Here is a 19,609-nt window from a genome sequence, read left to right as displayed (position 1 = left end):
TGAATAATCATAAGGGATTTGATTTAGGTCATACCTGAATCGTCTAGTGGTTTTCCCTACTTTCTTCAATTTAAGTCTGAATTTGGCAATAAGGATTTCATGATCTCAGCCACAGTTAGCTCCTGGCCTTTTTGTTGTTGTTGACTGTATAGAGCTTCTCCATCTTTGGCTGCAAAGAATATAATCAATCTCATTTTGGTGTTGGCCATCTGGTGATGTCCATGTGTAGAGTCATCTCTTGTGTTGTTGGAAGACGGTGTTTGCTATGACCAGTGAGTTCTCTTAGCAAAACTCTATTAGCCTTTGTCCTGCTTCATTCTGTACTCCAAGGCCAAATTTGCCTGTTACTCCAGGTATTTCTTGACTTCCTTCTTTTGCATTCCAGTCCCCTATAATGCGGAGAAGGTGATGGCACCCCACTCCAGTACTCTTGCTTGGAAAATCCCGTGGACTGAGGAGCCTGGTAGGCTGCAGTCCATGGGGTCGCTGAGAGTCAGACATGACTGAGCGACTTACGTTTCACTTTTCACTTTCATCCATTGGAGAAGGAAATGGCAACCCACTCCAGTGTTCTTGCCTGGAGAATCCCAGGGACAGGGGAGCCTGGTGGGCTGCCGTCTATGGGGTCACACAGAGTCGGACACGACTGAAGTGACTTAGCAGCAGCAGCCCCTATAATGAAAAGGACATCTTTTTTGAGTGTTAGTTGTAGGTCTTCTCAGATATGCAGATGACACCACCGTTATGGCAGAAAGTGAAGAGAAACTAAAAAGCCTCTTGATGAAAGTGAAAGAGGAGAGTGAAAAAGTTGGCTTAAAGCTTAACATTCAGAAAACTAAGATTATGGCATTTGGTCCCATCACTTCATGGCAAATAGATGGGGAAACAGTGGAAACAGTATCAGACTTTATTTTTTGGGGCTCCAAAATCACTGCAGATGGTGATTGCAGCCATGAAATTAAAAGATGCTTACTCCATGGAAGGAAAGTTATGACCAACCTAGATAGCATATTAAAAAGCAGAGACATTACTTTGCCAACAAAGGTCCATCTAGTCAAGGCTATGGTTTTTCCAGTAATCATGTATGGATGTGAAAGTTGGACTGTGAAGAAAGCTGAGCGCTGAAGAATTGATGCTTTTGAACTGTGGTGTTGGAGAAGACTCTTGAGAGTCCCTTGGACTGCAAGGAGATCCAACCAGTCCATTCTAAAGGAGATCAGCCCTGGGTGTTCTTTGGAAGGAATGATGCTAAAGCTGAAACTCCAGTACTTTGGCCACCTCATGTGAAGAGTTGACTCATTGGAAAATATGCTGATGCTGGGAAGGATTAGGGGCAGGAGGAGAAAGGGATGACAGAGGATGAGATGGCTGGATGGCATCACCGACTTGATGGACGTGAGTTTGAGTGAACTCCGGGAGTTGGTGATGGACAGGGAGGCCTGGTGTGCTGTGATTCATGGGTTCACAAAGAGTCGGACATGACTGAGCGACTGAACTGAACTGAACTGAACTGTAGGTCTTCAACCTTTTCAAGGAGGTCGCCATTATCTTCATTACCTCCACCATAGTTTGGCCCCAGGCAAATAACAGGGAGGGAACACAGCCCCACCCATCAATAGAAAGTTGGATTAAAGGTTTACTGAGCATGGCCCCACCCATCAGAACAAGACCCAGTATCCCCCTCAGTCAGTCTCTTATGAAATCAGCAAGCTTTCATAAGCCTCTTATCCTTCTCCATCTGAGGAGAGATAGACTGAAAACCACAATCACAGAAAACTAACCAATCTGATCACATGGCCCACAGCCTGGTCTAACTCCATGAAACTATGAGCCTTGCTGTGTGGGGCTACCCAAGACCGTCGGGTCATGGTGGAGAGCTCTGACAAAATGTAGTCCACTGGAGAAGGGAAAGACAAATCACTTCAATATTCTTGCGTTGAGAACCTCATGAACAGTATGAAAATGCAAAAAGGTAGGACACTGAAAGATGAACTCCCCAGGTCGGTAGTTGCCCAATAAGCTCCTGGAGATCAGTGGAGAAGGAACTCTAGAAAAAATGAAGAGATGGAGCCAAAGCAACAACACCCAATTGTGCATGTGACTGGTGATGGAAGTAAGTGAAAGTGAAAGTTGCTCAGTCGTGTCCGACTCTTTGTGACCCCATGGACAATACAGTCCATGAAATTCTCCAGGCCAGAATACTGGAGTGGGTAGCCTTCTCCAGGGGATCTTCTGAGCCCGGGGATCGAACCCAGGTTTCCCACATTGCAGGTGGATTCTTTACCAGCTGAGCCACGATGGAAGTAAAGTCTGATGTTATAAAGAGCAATATTGCATAGGAACCTGGAATGTTAGGTCCATGAATCAAGGCAAACTGGAAGTGGTCAAACAGAAGATGCCAAGAGTGAACATCGACATTTTAGGAATCAGCAAACAAAAGTGGACTGGAATGGGTGAATTTAACTCAGATGACCATTATATGTACTACTGTGGGCAAGAATCCCTTAGAAGAAATGGAGTAGCCATCAAAGTCAACAGAAGAGTCTGAAATGCAGTACTTGGACGCAGTGTCAAAAATGACAGAATGATCTCTGTTCATTTCCAAGGCAAACCATTCAATATCACAGTAATCCAAGTCTATGCCTGGTCCAGTGTAATCCATTAGTCCACAAATTATATGGATCACCAATATCTGAACTGAAAGTATGGACAAACTAGCAAGTCTGAGCACTGAGTGTCCCTTGTTAGATTAAAGCATGCTTGACTTTGGCACATCATGGCTTTCATTTCATTTAATCCGAACAACCACACAGTATGGTAGGGGCCATTTGATCCTCTTTCAGAAATAATGAAATTGAGGCTGGGGAACGTGAATGGATTTTCCCAAGGTCATGTGACTAGAAAGTGGTAGGACTTTGAGCAAACCTTTTATCTAGGCATTGTCCTTTGACAGATGGTGGTTTGGGTTGCCTAATCATTTCTCTCTTCTATCTTGTAATCTTTAAACAGTTTGTGAAATAGATCAACAATTCAAATGGGAATCAACATAGGTAGTAACTTAATTATTGATAAAAGCAGGATTGGAAAACTCAGAAGTGTCAGTTCGCTCTGTCTCTAAAACATGCATTGGACCCCAGTAACCCTAATGGAGTCATCCTAGTCCAGCAACTCTGCTGGAGAGAAGCCAACAGAGAGAGCTGGCTGGTCCTCCCAGAAACTGGCTGCTGTTGTCCTGTTTACTGTGGGGAAATTAGCTTGACTCCCGGTGTTGGAGAGAACTGGGGGGAGACCCTTGCTGCCCAGCTCAGAGTGGGGCCTCAGCACCACACCAGTGGTTCCTCTAGAGTTCTCAAGTGGTTGAAAGTTGCTCAGTCGTGTCTAGCTCTTTGCGACCCCATGGACTGTAGCCTACCAGGCTTCTCTGTCCATGGGATTTTTCAGGCAAGAGTACTAGAGTGGGTTGCCATTTCCTTCTCCAGGGGATCTTCCTGACCCAGGGATTGAACCCAGGTCTCCCTCATTGTAGGCAGATGCTTTACCCTCTGAGCCACCAGGGAAGCCCAAGTGGCTAGTCACTCACTTTTAAGAAGGAAGAAGGGGTTTGGGGAAGGGGAGAGAAAGTGGCTTACTCTAATACTGCTTCCTTCCAAGAGACAGACTAAAAATTTCTTCCCGAAAACATAAGGGAGGGTATTTTAAAAGTCTTCACCCCAACCCCCCAACAGTAGAGATAGCGCTCTTTAAAGTCTTTTCTCTTGAGGTGATCTTCTGTGGTGTTCTCTCCTGCCGTTTTGAGTTTGGAGAGAAAGGAAGAGACGACCATATTTCTCTCTAAGTTATAAAGAAAGGAGAAGACTTATGTAGTAGAAACCAAGAAATGGACTTTATGAGATATATAATCAGATTCTCTCTTCTCATGGCAGGTGATGGAAATGTACAGGAACAGTGGGAGAAGCCGGTAACTTATAGGAAGCCAAGATGACAAGAATTTTAAAAAATAATCAGTGAGTAAAATGTTGTTAGCTCTTTGGCATTCTTTTGACTACAGGGTGAATTTTCTGTAAGAAACAAAGTTAAAATAATAGCCCAATTAAATACCTTAAAAGTTTAAAAAAGAAAATTTTGAAAAGTAAGTATCTGAGTATGTAAATACTTCAGAAACTTGGTGCCAACGTTTCAGAGATTCTTTTGCATTGTTCTTTCTTGGCAGAGTGTCTCATTTTAAGTTGAGTGTGTCAGCTTGGTGGATAGAGTATAAATATTTAAAAAACTGAAAGGGGATCCCTCTTACATTAACCTTGGACTTAGCCTGTCTCAAATGCAGATCATTCTTTCTTCCACTGGTTCCATGGGCCTTATTTCTTCTTCACTTTTTGTGGGTACATTTTGGAGGTAAATATGAATAAACTTGGTGAATATGAAAAAATTGAGCTCTTTGTCTAGTCCTCTTCAATGTACCTTTTTTTTTTCTTTTAACACATAAAAGGCCGTTAGTATTTGCAAATTACGTGACAGTTATATGTGATTGGTTTTGGTTTCATTATGGTAGTCATAATGGTTAGTGGAAAGATCATACATTTTTGAGTCAGACATTCACACACCTGACTCTGGCTATTGTGGTTTTAGTCGTTACTCAGCCTCTCCACCTCAGTTGACTCATCAGTATCCTGGATTTGATAGTATTTCTCATGAAATGAAAGACTATTAGGATAGTACTTTGTGCTGTGACTGTTACATTACAGGGCCACAGTAAAAGTAGTTACTTTCCATCCTTATATTTGCATCATGATTTATAGTTTACAGACCTTTATTTTGATTTAGGAGACTGACCAGCTTAACTTCCTGAGCTACTGCCAGGCAGTGGTGGGTAAACATTGCAGATATTGATATGCAAGTAAATGTTCAGAGTCAGTCCTGATTGGGGGGCGGGGGGCGGGCAGTGGTTTGTAGCATTTGCAAATTTCTGTAGTGTGAACACTTTCACCATCGCTGATTTCATGCTACCATCAAGCATTACTGCCAGCAGAGTTGAGAAGTGATTGCAGGAGCACACCTTTATATGATTTCCTACCAACCAGGTACAATAGTTGCAAAGAACATCAAAGATCATTGATCATAGTAAAACAGGAAATGATGTGTTTTTGTTTCTAGTATAGTTTAATTGTTTTGGAGAAGGCAATAGCAACCCACTCCAGTACTCTTGCCTGGAGAATCCCATGGACAGAGGAGCCTAGTAGGCTACAATCCATGGTGTTGCTAAGAGTCGGACGCGACTGAGCGACTTCACTTTCACTTTTCACTTTCATGCATTGGAGAAGAAAATGGTAACCCTCTCCAGTGTTCTTGCCTGGAGAATCCCAGAGACAGGGGAGCCTGGTGGGCTGCCGTCTATGGGGTCGCACAGAGTCGGACACGACTGAAGTGACTTAGCAGCAGCATTTTAATTGTATGTTTATATAATTTAGCATTTATTGATGGTGTGTTTAACAATCACCTTGCCCCAAGTCCTGAGAATATGCAAGGTTTTAAGGGAGTGATACATGAGCTGGCCTCAGCACACCAGTGGTGGTAAGTTTCCTATTGTGAAGACATTTCCAAGCCAGAAATCTTCAATTATCTTTCTTAGCCCTGGTGGTAAGAGTTTGGTTTGGTTGATAAAAGCAAGATCTGCTTTTGAATCCACGCTAGGTAACCCAAGTTGTCATGCCCCCACAGCTTCTGGCATGAAGATAAGTGCCAAGATCAATCCAGAATTTAGATCTATTTTTTTAAGTGTGTGACTATAGTGCTCATGTTATTAACTCAGCTTTGTAACTGGCCCTTGGCACCCCTCACTTCTTCTGGCTTTTGAGTGACAGTGTGTGGAGATAAGTCAGACTGTTTACTTTCTTTTGAACTTTTTTATTTTCCTTCTTTGTACTCTGGCGAGTCTGCATTTCCTCAGGTAGTGACACTTTGGGGACAAGCAGCCAAGGTGTCTCTTGACTAATGATGGCACGTAGCTTCGCTTTTGATTCAGAAATTAAGAAAAAGGAATTGTCTCCAGAGACAACAAACCAAAACCAAAAACCTGAGCAGTTTAAAGTTCATACCAGCTGGATTAAGATCTTAGGGAGTAAAATGGAGAGAAGAAAGGAAACTGGATCAGATATCTCAGTGTTTCTTCTGGAAGCAATTTCTTTAGTCTTGTCACTTGCCCTTTAGAAGGGAATAATTGAAGCCTGAAATTGCTAAGTAACAGCTAAGATCGTGGTGCTTGTATTTATTTTAAATCTCACCCACCTAGTTCTCAAAACACATTCTTTATTGAACCTTCAAAAAAAAAAAATGCCTTGGCTATTTCAAAACCTTTGTTTATGTCAATTCCCTGAATCAGACTTACATAATCTTAAAACATTTATTTCCCTTATTTCTTCCTAAAACAATAGGTATTTATATTTCCTACCGAGTCAGGATTGGACTTGGATTATTATAAAAGTAATTCTTGTCCTTTTGAAGAGGAAGCTCATGGGTAAAAGTCTGAGAGGCTAATTTCTGGACTAAGAAATATTGACATATCTTAAGTTGAATCAGGGTGTCTTTGGTAACTCTGAAAGCAAACATGGGAGTAATGATTAATAGAGAAGTGTTCCCACAGATAAAATATCCTGACTGATAATTTCTCCCTCCAAAATGGACCCTATGCATCTTCCAAACATCCCCACAGTAGATTAATTTTTGATTAGAGCACTGCGTGTACAAATGTCAAATGTGCAGATTTTAGAGCCTTGCTTTATGCTCACATCAGCATACTCAGTGGTGTCTGGAGACTTGAGAGTCATGGGTCATTAGGGTAGATTGCCTGGTGACACAGATGGTTAAGAATCTGCTTTCAACACAGGTGACTTGGGTTCCATCCCTGAGTTGGGAAGACACCCTAGAGAAGGGAATGGCTTCCTACTCCAGTTTTCTTACCTGGAAAATCCCAGGGACAGAGGAGCCTGGAGGGCTACAGTCCATGGGGTCACAAACAGTCGGACAGGACTGAATGACTAAGCAGCAGTAAAAATAAAACAGGCTTATTCCACTTATTCAAGAGTTGATAATCAAGTCTGAACCGAGAAAACTGTCATTTCAAAACAAGCGTGGTAAATGTTATGATATATTAAATACTCAGGAAACAGACAAGAGAGAGGAATTACCTGTGTGATAAGAGTGGGCTGGGGGGGGTGTTCAGGAGCAGATGACATTTGAATTGCGTATTTAATGATTAATGCCTTTTAATTAAAATGCCTTTTTTTACGTTATAAAATTAACAATGCTAATTGGAAAGAATATTAAAATGTGAAAATTATTAAGATTAGAAAACTCATTATCACTACCCAGAGATACGATTATTAGGTTTTTGTTTTTTTTATATATTTTGCATACTGTTCCTGTGCCCAAATTAGATATTTTTTCTCCCTAAAATGGATCATTATCAATATTACTTTGAAACCTGATTAGACTAATAATAAACTGAGACCATGCCAAATCAATAGATATAATCTACATCATTTTTGTTACTGTTCTATAGCATCCCATGTATATGTGATCTGTAATGTATTTAGCCATTTCCTTACTAGTGAGCATTTAGTTTGTTTTCAACTTTTCATTCTTTTAAAGCCCACTGTGATGAACATCTTTGTGTATGCACTGTGGTACACTTAGCCAATTACTTGGACAGGATCTTTGAACAGAGTGTGTAGGTAGAACAGTTTTTGAGCCAAGAGGGAGAGGTGGGAAAGGAAGATTCCATTCTCGGGAAAGGCCAGAATTGTAGTTTGGTTGAATGCAGAGAGAAGGCAGGTCCTGCTAATTAGGACTAGAGGTAGAAGACAGAGGTAGGAGCATCTTTGATGTTAAGCCCTGTATTCACTCTCAGTTGGGGGCCACGTGTGGAATCTCTATCATACTTGAAATGAAGACTGTCTTTAATTGCCCTCCATTTCTCTTGTTTGGGAAAAAATAAAAAATTAATAGTGGTGCCTTCTGAAACTTCTTGAGAGTCTTAAGAAACTGACTAGTCAGGAAGTAAACAAGTAAGAGAAGTCATGGGGAAAGTACGTGTGTGTGCATAGAAAAAAACTCGACTAGGGGAGCTTATGGTTTTGACAGGGGAAGAAAATACCATTAATAAATGTATTTTATACTTAAGAAATTTAAACAAACTGTTTATTATTAAATTTAAAGATAATTTGGGAAAGATATGGGATAAGGGATAAATATCATAATTTAATAGTAATACCACTTTATATTTAGCGAGTACTTTTATGTGCTTATGTGTTTTAAATACATCGTTTTACTTAATCTCTCAACAACTGTCTTAGAAAGTGTCTAAGATTATCTCCATTTTGTGGGTGAAACCAAAGTCTCCAAGGCTGCTTTGGTGAGAGATCACCAGAATTGGGTTCCAGTTCAGGTGCCACTGGGGCCTTGGGCAAGTCCTGGGATTGCATTAGGATGGTTGTCAGAATACAGTGAGACAATATCTGCAAGCTTATGAGAACAGCATAAAGCACCATAGAAATGAGGACTGCTTCTTATAATAGGACACCTTCTTCTCTCATTACTGAAGGGAAGAAAGCACTTCTCTAGCCATTTTCCATTCCCTTTACTATAGGTTACATTACCATCTTCTGCTTCTGTTAGGTCCATACCATTTCTGTCCTTTATCGAGCCCATCTTTGCATGAAATGTTCCCTTGGTATCTCTAATTTTCTTGAAGAGATCTCTAGTCTTTCCCATTCTGTTGTTTTCCTCTATTTCTTTGCATTGAACACTGAGGAAGGCTTTCTTATTTCTTCTTGCTATTCTTTGGAACTCTGCATTCAGATGCTTGTATCTTTCCTTTTCTCCTTTGCTTTTTGCTTCTCTTCTTTTCACAGCTATTTGTAAGGCCTCCCCAGACAGCCATTTTGCTTTTTTGCATTTCTTTTCCATGGGGATGGTCTTGATCCCTGTCTCCTGTACAATGTCACGAACCTCCGTCCATAGTTCATCAGGCACTCTATTTATCAGATCTAGGCCCTTAAATCTATTTCTCACTTCCACTGTACAATCATAAGGGATTTGATTTAGGTCAGACCTGAATGGTCTAGTGGTTTTCCCTACTTTCTTCAATTTAAGTCTGAATTTGGCAATAAGGAGCTCATGATCTGAGCCACAGTCAGCTCCCAGTCTTGTTTTTGCTGACTGTGGAAAATTCTGAAAGAGATGGGAATACCAGAGCACCTGATCTGCCTCTTGAGAAACCTATATGCAGGTCAGGAAGCAACAGTTAGAACTGGACATGGAACAACAGACTGGTTCCAAATAGGAAACGGAGTACGTCAAGGCTGTATATTGTCACCCTGCTTATTTAACTTATACGCAGAGTACATTAAGAGAAATGCTGGGCTGGAAGAAGCACAAGCTGGAATCAAGATTGCCGGGAGAAATATCAATAATCTCAGATATGCAGACGACCCCACCCTTGTGGCAGAAAGTGAAGAGGAACTAAAAAGCCTCTTGATGAAAGTGAAAGAGGAGAGTTGACTTAAAGCTCAAAATTCAGAAAACGAAGATCATGGCATCTGGTCCCATCACTTCATGGCAGATAGATGGGGAAACAGTGGAAACAGCATCAGACTTTATTTTTTGGGGCTCCAAAATCACTGCAGATGGTGATTGCAGCCATGAAATTAAAAGATGCTTACTCCTTGGAAGGAAAATTATGACCAACCTAGATAGCATATTGAAAAGCAGAGACATTACTTTGCCAACAAAGGTTCGTCTAGTCAAGGCTATGGTTTTTCCAGTGGTCATGTATGGATATGAAAGTTGGACTGTGAAGAAAGCTGAGCGCCAAAGAACTGACACTTTTGAACTGTTGGAGAAGACTCTTGAGAGTCCCTTGGACTGCAAGGAGATCCAACCAGTCCATCCTAAAGGAGATCAGTCCTGGGTGTTCTTTGGAAGGAATGATGCTAAAGCTGAAACTCCAGTACTTTGGCCACCTCATGCGAAGAGTTGACTCATTGGAAAAGACCCTGATGCTGGGAGGGATTGGGGGCAGGAGGAGAAGGGGACGACAGAGGATGAGATGGATGGATGGCATCACCGACTCAATGGATTTGAGTTTGAGTGAACTCCAGGAGATGGTGATGGACAGGGAGGCCTGGCGTACTGCGATTCATGGGGTCGCAAAGAGTCGGACACAGCTGAGCGACTGAACTGAATTGAACTGAACTGAACATTACCATCAACTGCTGCTACTGCTGCTAAGTCGCTTCAGTCGTGTCCGACTCTGTGCGACCCCATAGACGGCAGCCCACCAGGCTCCCCTGTCCCTGGGATTCTCCAGGCAAGAATACTGGAGTGGGTTGCCATTTCCTTCTCCAAAGCATGAAGGTGAAAAGTGAAAGTGAAGTAGCTCAGTCCTGTCCAACTCTGAGTGACCCCATTGACTGCAGCCTACCGGGCTCCTCCGTCCATGGGATTTTCCAGGCAAGAGTACTGGAGTGGGGTGCCATCGCCTTTTCCGATTACCATCAAAACATTTGCTATTCCTTCCTACCCATGCTCCATCCTGCGTGAGAGTTATGCTGTCACACCCACTGAGGGTTGAGCCCCATGGCTGTCTTGGCCCTTGGACTTGTAAATAACAATGACATGTGCCATTTCCAGGCAGAAATGGAAACCAAATGCCTGCTTCTACCATCTCTCTTTTCTTTTTGCATGAGATCAACCTGTCCCAGTTAGGGCTGCCACTTCTGCCTTGGTCACAGAGGGAAAAGGACATGGAGCCAATCTCAGCTCACCTGCGGAGAACCAAACAGGAGTCAGAAATAAACCTTCCTCTGTTGTTGGCTTCTAAAATGTTGGTTTTACTTGTTACTGCAGCATAATTTAGCCTGAACTGATACACCCCCTTTTCACCCCTTAAGTACCACCCTCTCTCGCCCTTTTAGGACACACACAGTTTGTACAGAGAGCACCTTTGTAAAGTTGAGAAACAGCGCTCCCCATCATCAGTTGTATTATACTCCCTCTCCTGCATTGAAGAGGCCAACCTTCATCAGAGGTTAGTACTTTAAATAAGGCATTTAAATAAGGTACTTAGGGTTGACCAACTTGACCCTTATTTTTTTTTTCCTTTAAACATTTGTAGAACGTGTCCCATGTCAAAGTCTGGACATCTAGAGGTTTAAAAAATCCAAGCCTTGGTCCTGGTCTTTAGAAATCTTAAAGAGTCTGATGCAATCAGATGCTGTGTATCTAATGCAGGAGACACAAGTTTGATCCCTGGGTCAGGAAGATTCTCTGGGGAAGGAAATGGCAACCCACTCAAGTATTCTTGGCTGGAAACCCCCATGGACAGGAGAGCCTGGCAAGCTATAGTCCATGCAAAGAGTCAGACACGACTGAGCGACTGAACGACAGCAAATCCTAACAGCTCTAAAAGAAGGCAGTGTCGGGTGGTGAAGGAGAGTGCAACTTTGACGAAGGTGTCTGTAGGTGTTCATATGGGTGTCACCGTTTTGTTGTATGCCATCCTTGAGATGTTCTTTAAGTATTGTTGCTTTCTTAGTTAAGCTTATCTTCCTTTCTCCATGTCTTAGCATGTATTTATTGTGCCACTTAATTGTACTATGTGCTAGGCTTCCTTATTCTCAGTATGTAGTTTTTAGTCAAACAGTGTATACTGACTCACTCACTGAGTGTATGCCCTTTCTTTCTGACATATGGTGTAAACTCTTTGGGCTTCCCTGGTGGCTCAGCTGGTAAAGAATCTGCCTGCAATGCGGGAGACCTGGGTTCCATCCCCAGGTTGGGAAGATCCTCTGGAGGAAGAAATGGCCACCCACTCCATTATTCTTGCCTGGAGAATTCCATGGACAGAGGAGCCTGACAGGCCCCAGTCCATGGGATTGCAAACTCTTTAACTTCTTCACCTCAATTTTTCCCCATAACTTAAGTTGCTTGCTGCTGCTAAGTCACTTCAGTCGTGTCTGACTCTGTGCAACCCCACAGACGGCAGCCCACCAGGCTCCCCCATCCTTGGCATTCTCCAGGCAAGAACACTGGAGTGGGTTGCTTAACACACTATTAAAACAAAATTATATTCTTAATAAATGATTGACTCTTTTCTTTGGTTTTTCCCACTCTCAAGTTTTTAGCTCTTCTTACCATGATATATGAAGTGAAGTTCATGGTTGTTAATCCATGTGCTCGTTTTTGTTTGGTTTTTTTTTCCTTCTTCTTCTTCTTCTTATGGTATCTGATGTGCTTAAGGCTCTGCATGGGAGAACCAGTTTGTCTTGGCTTAGTAACACCTTACCTCAATTTGGAATAATTTCCAGATGACTTGTCATATTTCAGATCACATGCCTAATAGTGTGACTAATGACTAGTCCTGGGTTTGGATGATGGAGTAAATCCAGAAGCTTTCACAAGTCTGTCTGGCCAGCGGTTGCTAGGTTAAGACAGTGTACAATCTAGCCATACTTTTGCTTTATGACTGAATTCAACTGTTTTCTATCATATTACTTCTGGCCATCTCTCGAGTTTGATTTCAAAAGGCATAACAAGGTTAATTTATTATTAAAGTCCCCTCTTAGATCAAGGGCTTTTAAACTTTTTGTCCAAGATGCACAGAAGGAAGGGATTGTCCACCTCCATCAGATGAGAAGGAAGACTCAGGGACCTGCCATAATTTATCACTAATGGTCTGCTTTTAGGTTGGGTGATGGATTTATGATTGTCGATTTTATTATTATTTTTCCTGACCAATATGTTAAATATATTCTCTTATATGTAATAAATACTCCTTAACCAAACACATTTTTAAAAATGTGATATACAGCTGAAGTTGTAAAGTGCATCCATCACATTTATTTTGGCAGAACTGATTTACCTCAGTTATTTTTGCAATCTTAATCTTTTTTAAAACACCTGTCTAAGTGCCCTCTTATAGTGCCATCTTTTTTCAACAGGGCAAAACAAATTTTCTATGAAGACAGTATCTATAGACACTTAATTTTCAGACGATCTTCATGTCAATACCAGCATTTGTATAACTTAAGGTTTCCCCAGAGAAATATTTTCTTTTGTTTTGCCACAGAGAAATACCTTTTTTGGGGAAGATATAGAAAGTTGATGTCTGGCTATTGACTATGACTGCCCACTAGTTCCTTCTCTTCTCTGCAGGGAAATTTAGATACTTACAGAGTTGGCAATGTTAGCTCAGCTCTCAGTCACCTGAACTAAAAGCCCACTCTTGTCTGGCTGCTATGGATATCGGACAGAATACTGCCAGCTCTGGGGTTGGACATTCATAGCTCTGAAGCAGGCTGTGACACGTCTTCATGATTGACCTTAGGCTTCAAAACCTTCTCGAACGCTCAGTTTCCTCATGTGTTCAGTACAGTTGTTAAAACCTGCCTTGCTGTACTGTGTACAGATTAAATGTCAAGTGATATGCGCACGATGGAAGCCACCATCATTATTAGATCCTCAGTAAATGAATTCAATTGCGCATGTTTTTCTTGCTGTAGGTGGAATTTCAAGTACATTTTCCTATAGGAACAATGTTATGAATGGGGTTTGAGTATCATATTAGAACTATTAACATTATACCTCAGATAAATCATGAGTTAAATAGGCCTTTAAAGACTGGCCAGAGAAGCCAGTCTCTCTACATCTGGTCTCTAGTGAAATGCATTTCAAGTGCCACAGAAGAGTTCATTAACTTTAAAGTTCATTAAACAACTTTCAGAATGTAATTTATTGCCAGATTGAAGACTGTTTAGATAAGCTTTTGTGTTAGACTTGAAATGGAATTTCCTGATAGGTGCTGATGTTTGGGGGACAGACAAAGGAGCCCTGCTTTCTACTTCTGGGAAGTAAACACCTTCTGGAGAACTTAGTTGCTCTAGGTAGTTCTAGTATAAACTAGTCAGTCATGGGACCTCGGCCCCTGGGGTGGCTACATGGCCCACGCTGACCAGCGTGAGTTTTTCTTCAGAAATTTTAAGATTATAACTATGGAATAGTCCCGCTTAGTGCCAGAGCTGGGAGTTAAGTGGAAGAAGGCAGATTTTAGGAAGGGAGAACAAAGCCAACATGTAGAAGCAAAGATGTCCTCTTGTCCTGGTGGAGTTCACAGTGGCCCTAAAGCCCAGCCACCCCTGTGGCTTTCACGTTGCTAGCCCTGATGGCTCAGCAGGTAAAGAATCTACCTGCAATGCAGGAGACACAGGAGACGTGGGTTCGATCCCTGTATTGGGGAGATCCACTGGAGGAGGAAATGGGCAACCTGCTCCAGTATTCTTGCCTGAAAAATTCCATGGACAGAGGAGCCTGGTGGGCTACAGTCCGTGGGGTTGCAAAGAGTTGGACATGACTGAGCGACTAAGCACAGTCAGTTGATCTATCTTACTTTTGCCTCTGCTGCTTCAAGTGCCATGACACCTGCAAGTTAAAGAATACTAATCAATTTGGTTGTTTATATTTGGAATATTTAAGAAGTGTGTCTTTGTCATGAGCAGTTATAATAAATGTAATTGCATAGTAGGGCAGCTGATTTATCACAGCTCTTTTAAAACAACGATAGTGTTTATTCCCATTTATAAAAGTAGAACTGTATTAGCACTTATCAAAAGATATGAGTGACTCTGTATGGATGAGAATGACTCTTGAATAGAGGCTTGCTCTAATGCAAATGTCATATAATTTTTTATTTTAAACCATATAAGCAAATGGAAACTTATGATGGTTCTAACAGTTATATGTTGCCTCGGACAACTGCAATGTGCTAACTTTTATGCTTAGGAGCACTTTAAGGTAAACAGGTAAGATATTTCTATTTAAGGAGGAATTGGTCTTTGGTAAGATTGTCAAATATGTATGTATGTGTTCCTTATTTGAAAGGGAAGATAGAATGACTTAGTCTCTCTGTTCTTGTGAGTGGGTTAGTATTTGGGGAACTGAGATGGTATGTGCTGACACTCTTTTGTAAACTGTACTTCCTTTTAGGAAGTATCAGATTTGCTTTCTCAGTAGTGGCATTCTTTATTGTTGGAACATGTCGTAAAGAGCAAAGACTCACATCTGTCGCTTGGGTTCTGATTGCCAACTGGGTTGAACAGCTATAATATTTGTGTATTCTTGATGTATCAGCAGTTAAAAGGAAAGTTTTCCTTTCTCCTTTGTGGCTGTTATATAACTTAAACACCATTATATCAACAACGGCTATTTATTCAGAATCTGCTGGGTCCTGGGGAGACAAGGCCTCTGAAACACTGTCTCTGTCTCCAGTGGACTTTTGTCATCTGATAGAGAAAAGCCAGAGATTTCAAACAGAAGGAAGACACTTAGGCTCTCTGTTAGTTTTGAGATGGAGGTATTAAAGAATAAATCTGTAGGCATTTGGAAGAGAGGAGAGTTCCCTGGGATTTGAACCAGTCAACAGGGTTCCAGAAGAGGAAGGGGTTGAGAGGTTCTGAAAGGTGGTAACTTGTAAGGAGAGTGGGAGAGACAGAGGCCATGGCGTGGGCCCAGGTGTGGAAGTGGTAATGTGCCCGTTGCTTTAGAGGGACTAGAAGTAGGCTGGTGGGATTATTTGGCCATAGGTTTTTTAAATGGAAGATGGGGGCTGAAGAGGTAAAAGCCAGCTTTTGAATAACTGAACATCATGGCCCCCAGTGCTGGGAAGGATTGAGGGTAGGAGGAGAAGGGGGAGGCAGAGGATGAGATGGTTAGATGGCATCACCGACTCAATGGACATGGGTTTGAGCAAACTCTGGGAGATAGTGAAGGACAGGGAAGCCTGGTGCGCTGCAGTCCATGGGGTCGCAGAGTCGGACACAACTTAGCAACTAAACAACAGCAGCGGCATGGCCATGGGATTGGAGCTAATTGTTTCTTTTTTTTTAACCATAGATTGCAAAGTACAAAGATTGTCATTTTAACTTTGGACAACAAAGATATCCTAGAAAATAGTGACCCTTTTTCTATTGTGAGACCATTCTGATAACGGTAATTGTGTCCTTATTTCCAAAGCATAAGGATCATTGTAAACATCTTTCAGGTGCTTTGAACTATGATCACAGGTGCACTTATTTATGAACCTTCCTTCTTCTTGAATGGAGCACCCACTCTATACATTTTCAGCTTGACTGGATCCCAGATAATAGAAACAACCTAGAGTATCTCTCTCTTTTCCTGTGTGGGTTACCTTTCCCGTCCTCTTTTATCTATGTGTGGCTGCACACATGCATACAGTTGCATATTTTATTCTATTTTTTATTTTATTTTTTGGCCATGCTTCACGGCATTTGGGATCTTAATTCCCCCAAAAGGGACTGAACCCACGCTGTGCATTGGAAGTATGAAGTCTTAACCACTGGGCCACCAAGCAAGTCCCCAACTGCACATTTTAAACTGCAAGGTTATGAAGCTTATTGAGTTGCTCATATTCACATAGGTTTTATATATATGTATACACACATATATATATAGTCTTTTCATATAATATAAAAGAGTTATAGTTCTTGATGTAACAACCAACATATTATCAGCTTGGCCAGTATAATTGACAATAATGGTTTCATAAGCAGAAAATCAATGTGCCTAAAAATCAGTATTAATTTCAATGACTGTTTGAAGAAAGTTGCCTGCAATGCACATGTTTTCCTTTTGATTTCTACGACAAAACTCTACTTGTTTAACTGATAAGAGAGAGGAAGCGTTTATGATATGATGGCATGCTGGACTCTGACAGTTATCACGTGACAGTGATGTCCTGGAAGCAGAGAGGATTGGACCTGGCAGCAGGAGCAGCAGTTAGGAGACTGAACTTTAGTGACCCTGGCATGAGGGTCACTTGAACCAGAATGGAAAAACCAGTACAAATATGAAAGACATTAAGAAGCTGTCATCATGCCGGGTGATAGTGAATTGTCAATAGGGAGGGAGGGAGCACAGATGATTCTAGAATTTAATTTACAATGTCTAAGACCATAAAATTAGCATTATAAGGAATATGAGAGTCAAGAGAGATTTATCAGTTTCATCATCTAGGATATAGGCCCAGTTTATGTGAATCCCTTGGACTGCAAGGAGATCAAACTAGGCAATCCAAAAGGAAATCAGTCCTGAATATTCACTGGAAGGACTGATGCTCAAGCGGAAGCTCCAATACTTTGGCCTCCTGATGCGAAGAACTGACTCCTTAGAAAAGACCCTGATGTTGGGAAAGATTCAAGGCAGGAGAATGGGACGACAGAGGATGAGATGGTTGGATGGCATCACTGACTGGATGGACATGATTTTGAGTAAGCTCCAGGAGTTGGCGATGGACAGGGAAGCCTGACTGCAGTTCATAGGCTTGCAAAGAGTCGGACATGACCGAGCAACTGACTGACTGACTGACTGATTGACTATGCCTGTTGCCAGGGTTAAATTTTAGGTCATAGGCTTATCTTGTGCCTGCCTTGTATGGGGTCGTAACTTGCTCTTAAAAATGAAAGAATGCTTAGGAATCTGCAGAGAGAGATGAAGCAGTTTACGCAGGGCCACGTACCTGATCACTTACTGGCAGAGCTGGGATGAGGACATGACCTTTGGACAATCCTGGTGAAGCGTTCTTTCTATTCTTCCATGATGGTTCACAGAAAAGAGTAGCATTTTATAAAAAGCCCTAGATCTCCCTTGAGATTTTATCTTTGCCTTAAAAGAGTATTTTAAAGAAATCCTGGCCTATGGAATGATCGATCAGTTTTAAACAAATAAAAGGAAGTTAAATTTAGGAGATCTTCTCCAAAGCCAAGGTGGTTTAATTGGTAACTTAAAAAATAAAAAAATTGTTCCTCTGAAAAACTCTGCCCCCACTAGTAATCAACTGGTGCTCAGGACCTAGCAGTTCTGTGGGCTCCTGATTTGCCAATTCCAAACTACTTAAAGTTTCTCTTTTTAGTCTTTCTATTCCAAAATAGTGTTTAGGGTACAGTGACCCAGATAGAATGAATATTTCCAAAATCATGCTTACTTTTTAAAAATTGGTTTAACTGTGGCATAAGTGGAATCATTCCAATTCTAAGCTTTTTTTTTTTCCTTTCTTGCTACTAATTAAATTTCTCTGGTAAAACAAGAACACCAAATTCAAGAATTCTAAACCAAAAGCTCCTTGAGTTTTTTTTTACCGCTTAAATAAGGAACACTCACACCATGCAAATACCAAAGAACTATTTGAGTTAGAAAATTTTTTGGATATTTTAACTTAACCAGAATTTAAACAGAAAAATTACGGGCCAGTTTGTCCACAAGTTTGGAGATTTTGAGTCCCAACTCAGAGGGACAGACAACATTGTCTGACTGCCTAGTCTACATGCCACTGTGTCAAATAGTCTGCCTGTATTATTATATATACTCTGTCCAGCAAAGTGCTGGATTTTATCTCCCTCATTGCAGATAATTAACCCCACAAGACCAAACAGTGTCAGAGGTTAGATCTCGATCTTGGAGGTTAGATCCCAATCTGCTCTGACGCCAGATTCCAAGCTCATTACATCCAGGATCGCTGCCTAACTCAATTAACTTTTACTAAGTAACAGAAATTAACATATGTCCACTGATCAAGTTAGTTATCATAACAGAATTTATCCTTGTTTTTCGTGACGTTGTGAAAGGCTTAAGTTTCCCCCTCCCAAAAAAAAGGTCTGTAAAAGGCTCCTAAACCTGACATAAATCAAGAAAGGCAAGTTCCGCCTTAACGGACTGTGAACACGCTTATTGGACGCTTATTGGTTAGGATCGCACGGGCTGACTCATTTCTTTTTTGCTGTGTTAGAGGGCCACACCCTGAATTCCAAAAAAAAAAAAAAAAAAAAAAACCTCTGCCGCCCGGCCACACCCGTGGGTTCCTTGCCGGAGCCTCTGGGGTTAGACCCGGCGTGTGTCTGCTCACAGCTGCCCCCCAGAGAGGATCCTCCCGCCGCACGTCTGTCCGCCCGCCCGCCCGCTAGGGCGCCGGCTGCGAAGCGCCGCGGTCCTCGCACGCCCGCCCCGCAGGCCGCGGGAGAAGGCGGCCCGGGCCGGCGGAGGCGCCCGGGAGCCGGGGCCGGGGGTCGGCGCGCCGCCGGCCGCCTTCGCCTCTCCACCGGAGTCCGGGCGGGCAGCGCGCACCCTGAGCGCGCCGTACCCGCGCGCAGACTTGGCGCCCCAGGAAGTTTCTGGAGACTTGGCCTCCAAGGAGGGAGACCGTGAGTACTGCTCATTCTGGGATGCTTGGCTTCATTAATAGGCTCTCTGGGGGCCGCGTGGTAACACTCTCAGACATTGAGACCTAGTTAAAAGCTGGGAGAAACAGCCTTCCCTGCCTTGCAGAAAATACTTGGTATCGCAGGCTTTGCTATTCCCTCTCCTAAGGGACTCTTAGTTTTTACTGGATGCGCTTTGATGATCAAACAGGCAATTGCTATCGATAACTGAGAATTCTAACGTGGTAGTTGATTTTAGAAAGCGGGGTCCCAGTAGAGGTAGGTAGGCTGCATCAACAGATGCTCCAAGTGTTGGGGTACGTTTGAGAGTCAAGGGGCCAGGGGGTGGT

The 19,609-nt window shown here is 42.2% G+C and overlaps 1 protein-coding gene across 50 annotated transcripts in view; it reads left to right on the top strand.

The window, feature by feature from the left end:
* The window catches only part of SGMS1 (sphingomyelin synthase 1), a 324,245-nt gene that overhangs the window by 198,415 nt on the left and 106,221 nt on the right, over positions 1-19,609 (top strand). For 39 of the 50 annotated variants that reach the window (XM_070781227.1, XM_070781241.1, XM_070781239.1 and 36 more), the window contains 2 exons: positions 3,924-4,004; positions 10,971-11,083. The exons of 1 other annotated variant lie outside the window; for it this stretch is intronic. The gene's annotated coding sequence lies outside the window, so the exon portion shown is untranslated. Of the gene's footprint in view, positions 1-3,923; positions 4,005-10,970; positions 11,084-11,126; positions 19,263-19,609 lie in introns of those variants that run through there. 10 more of the 50 variants (XM_070781251.1, XM_070781248.1, XM_070781249.1 and 7 more) reach the window with 3 other exon arrangements.

This window comes from Bos indicus, chromosome 26, assembly GCF_029378745.1.
Source record: "Bos indicus isolate NIAB-ARS_2022 breed Sahiwal x Tharparkar chromosome 26, NIAB-ARS_B.indTharparkar_mat_pri_1.0, whole genome shotgun sequence".
Lineage (NCBI taxonomy): Eukaryota > Metazoa > Chordata > Mammalia > Artiodactyla > Bovidae > Bos > Bos indicus.
The sequence above is the reverse complement of the archived record's forward strand: the minus strand, read 5'-3'. Positions and strand labels throughout refer to the sequence as shown.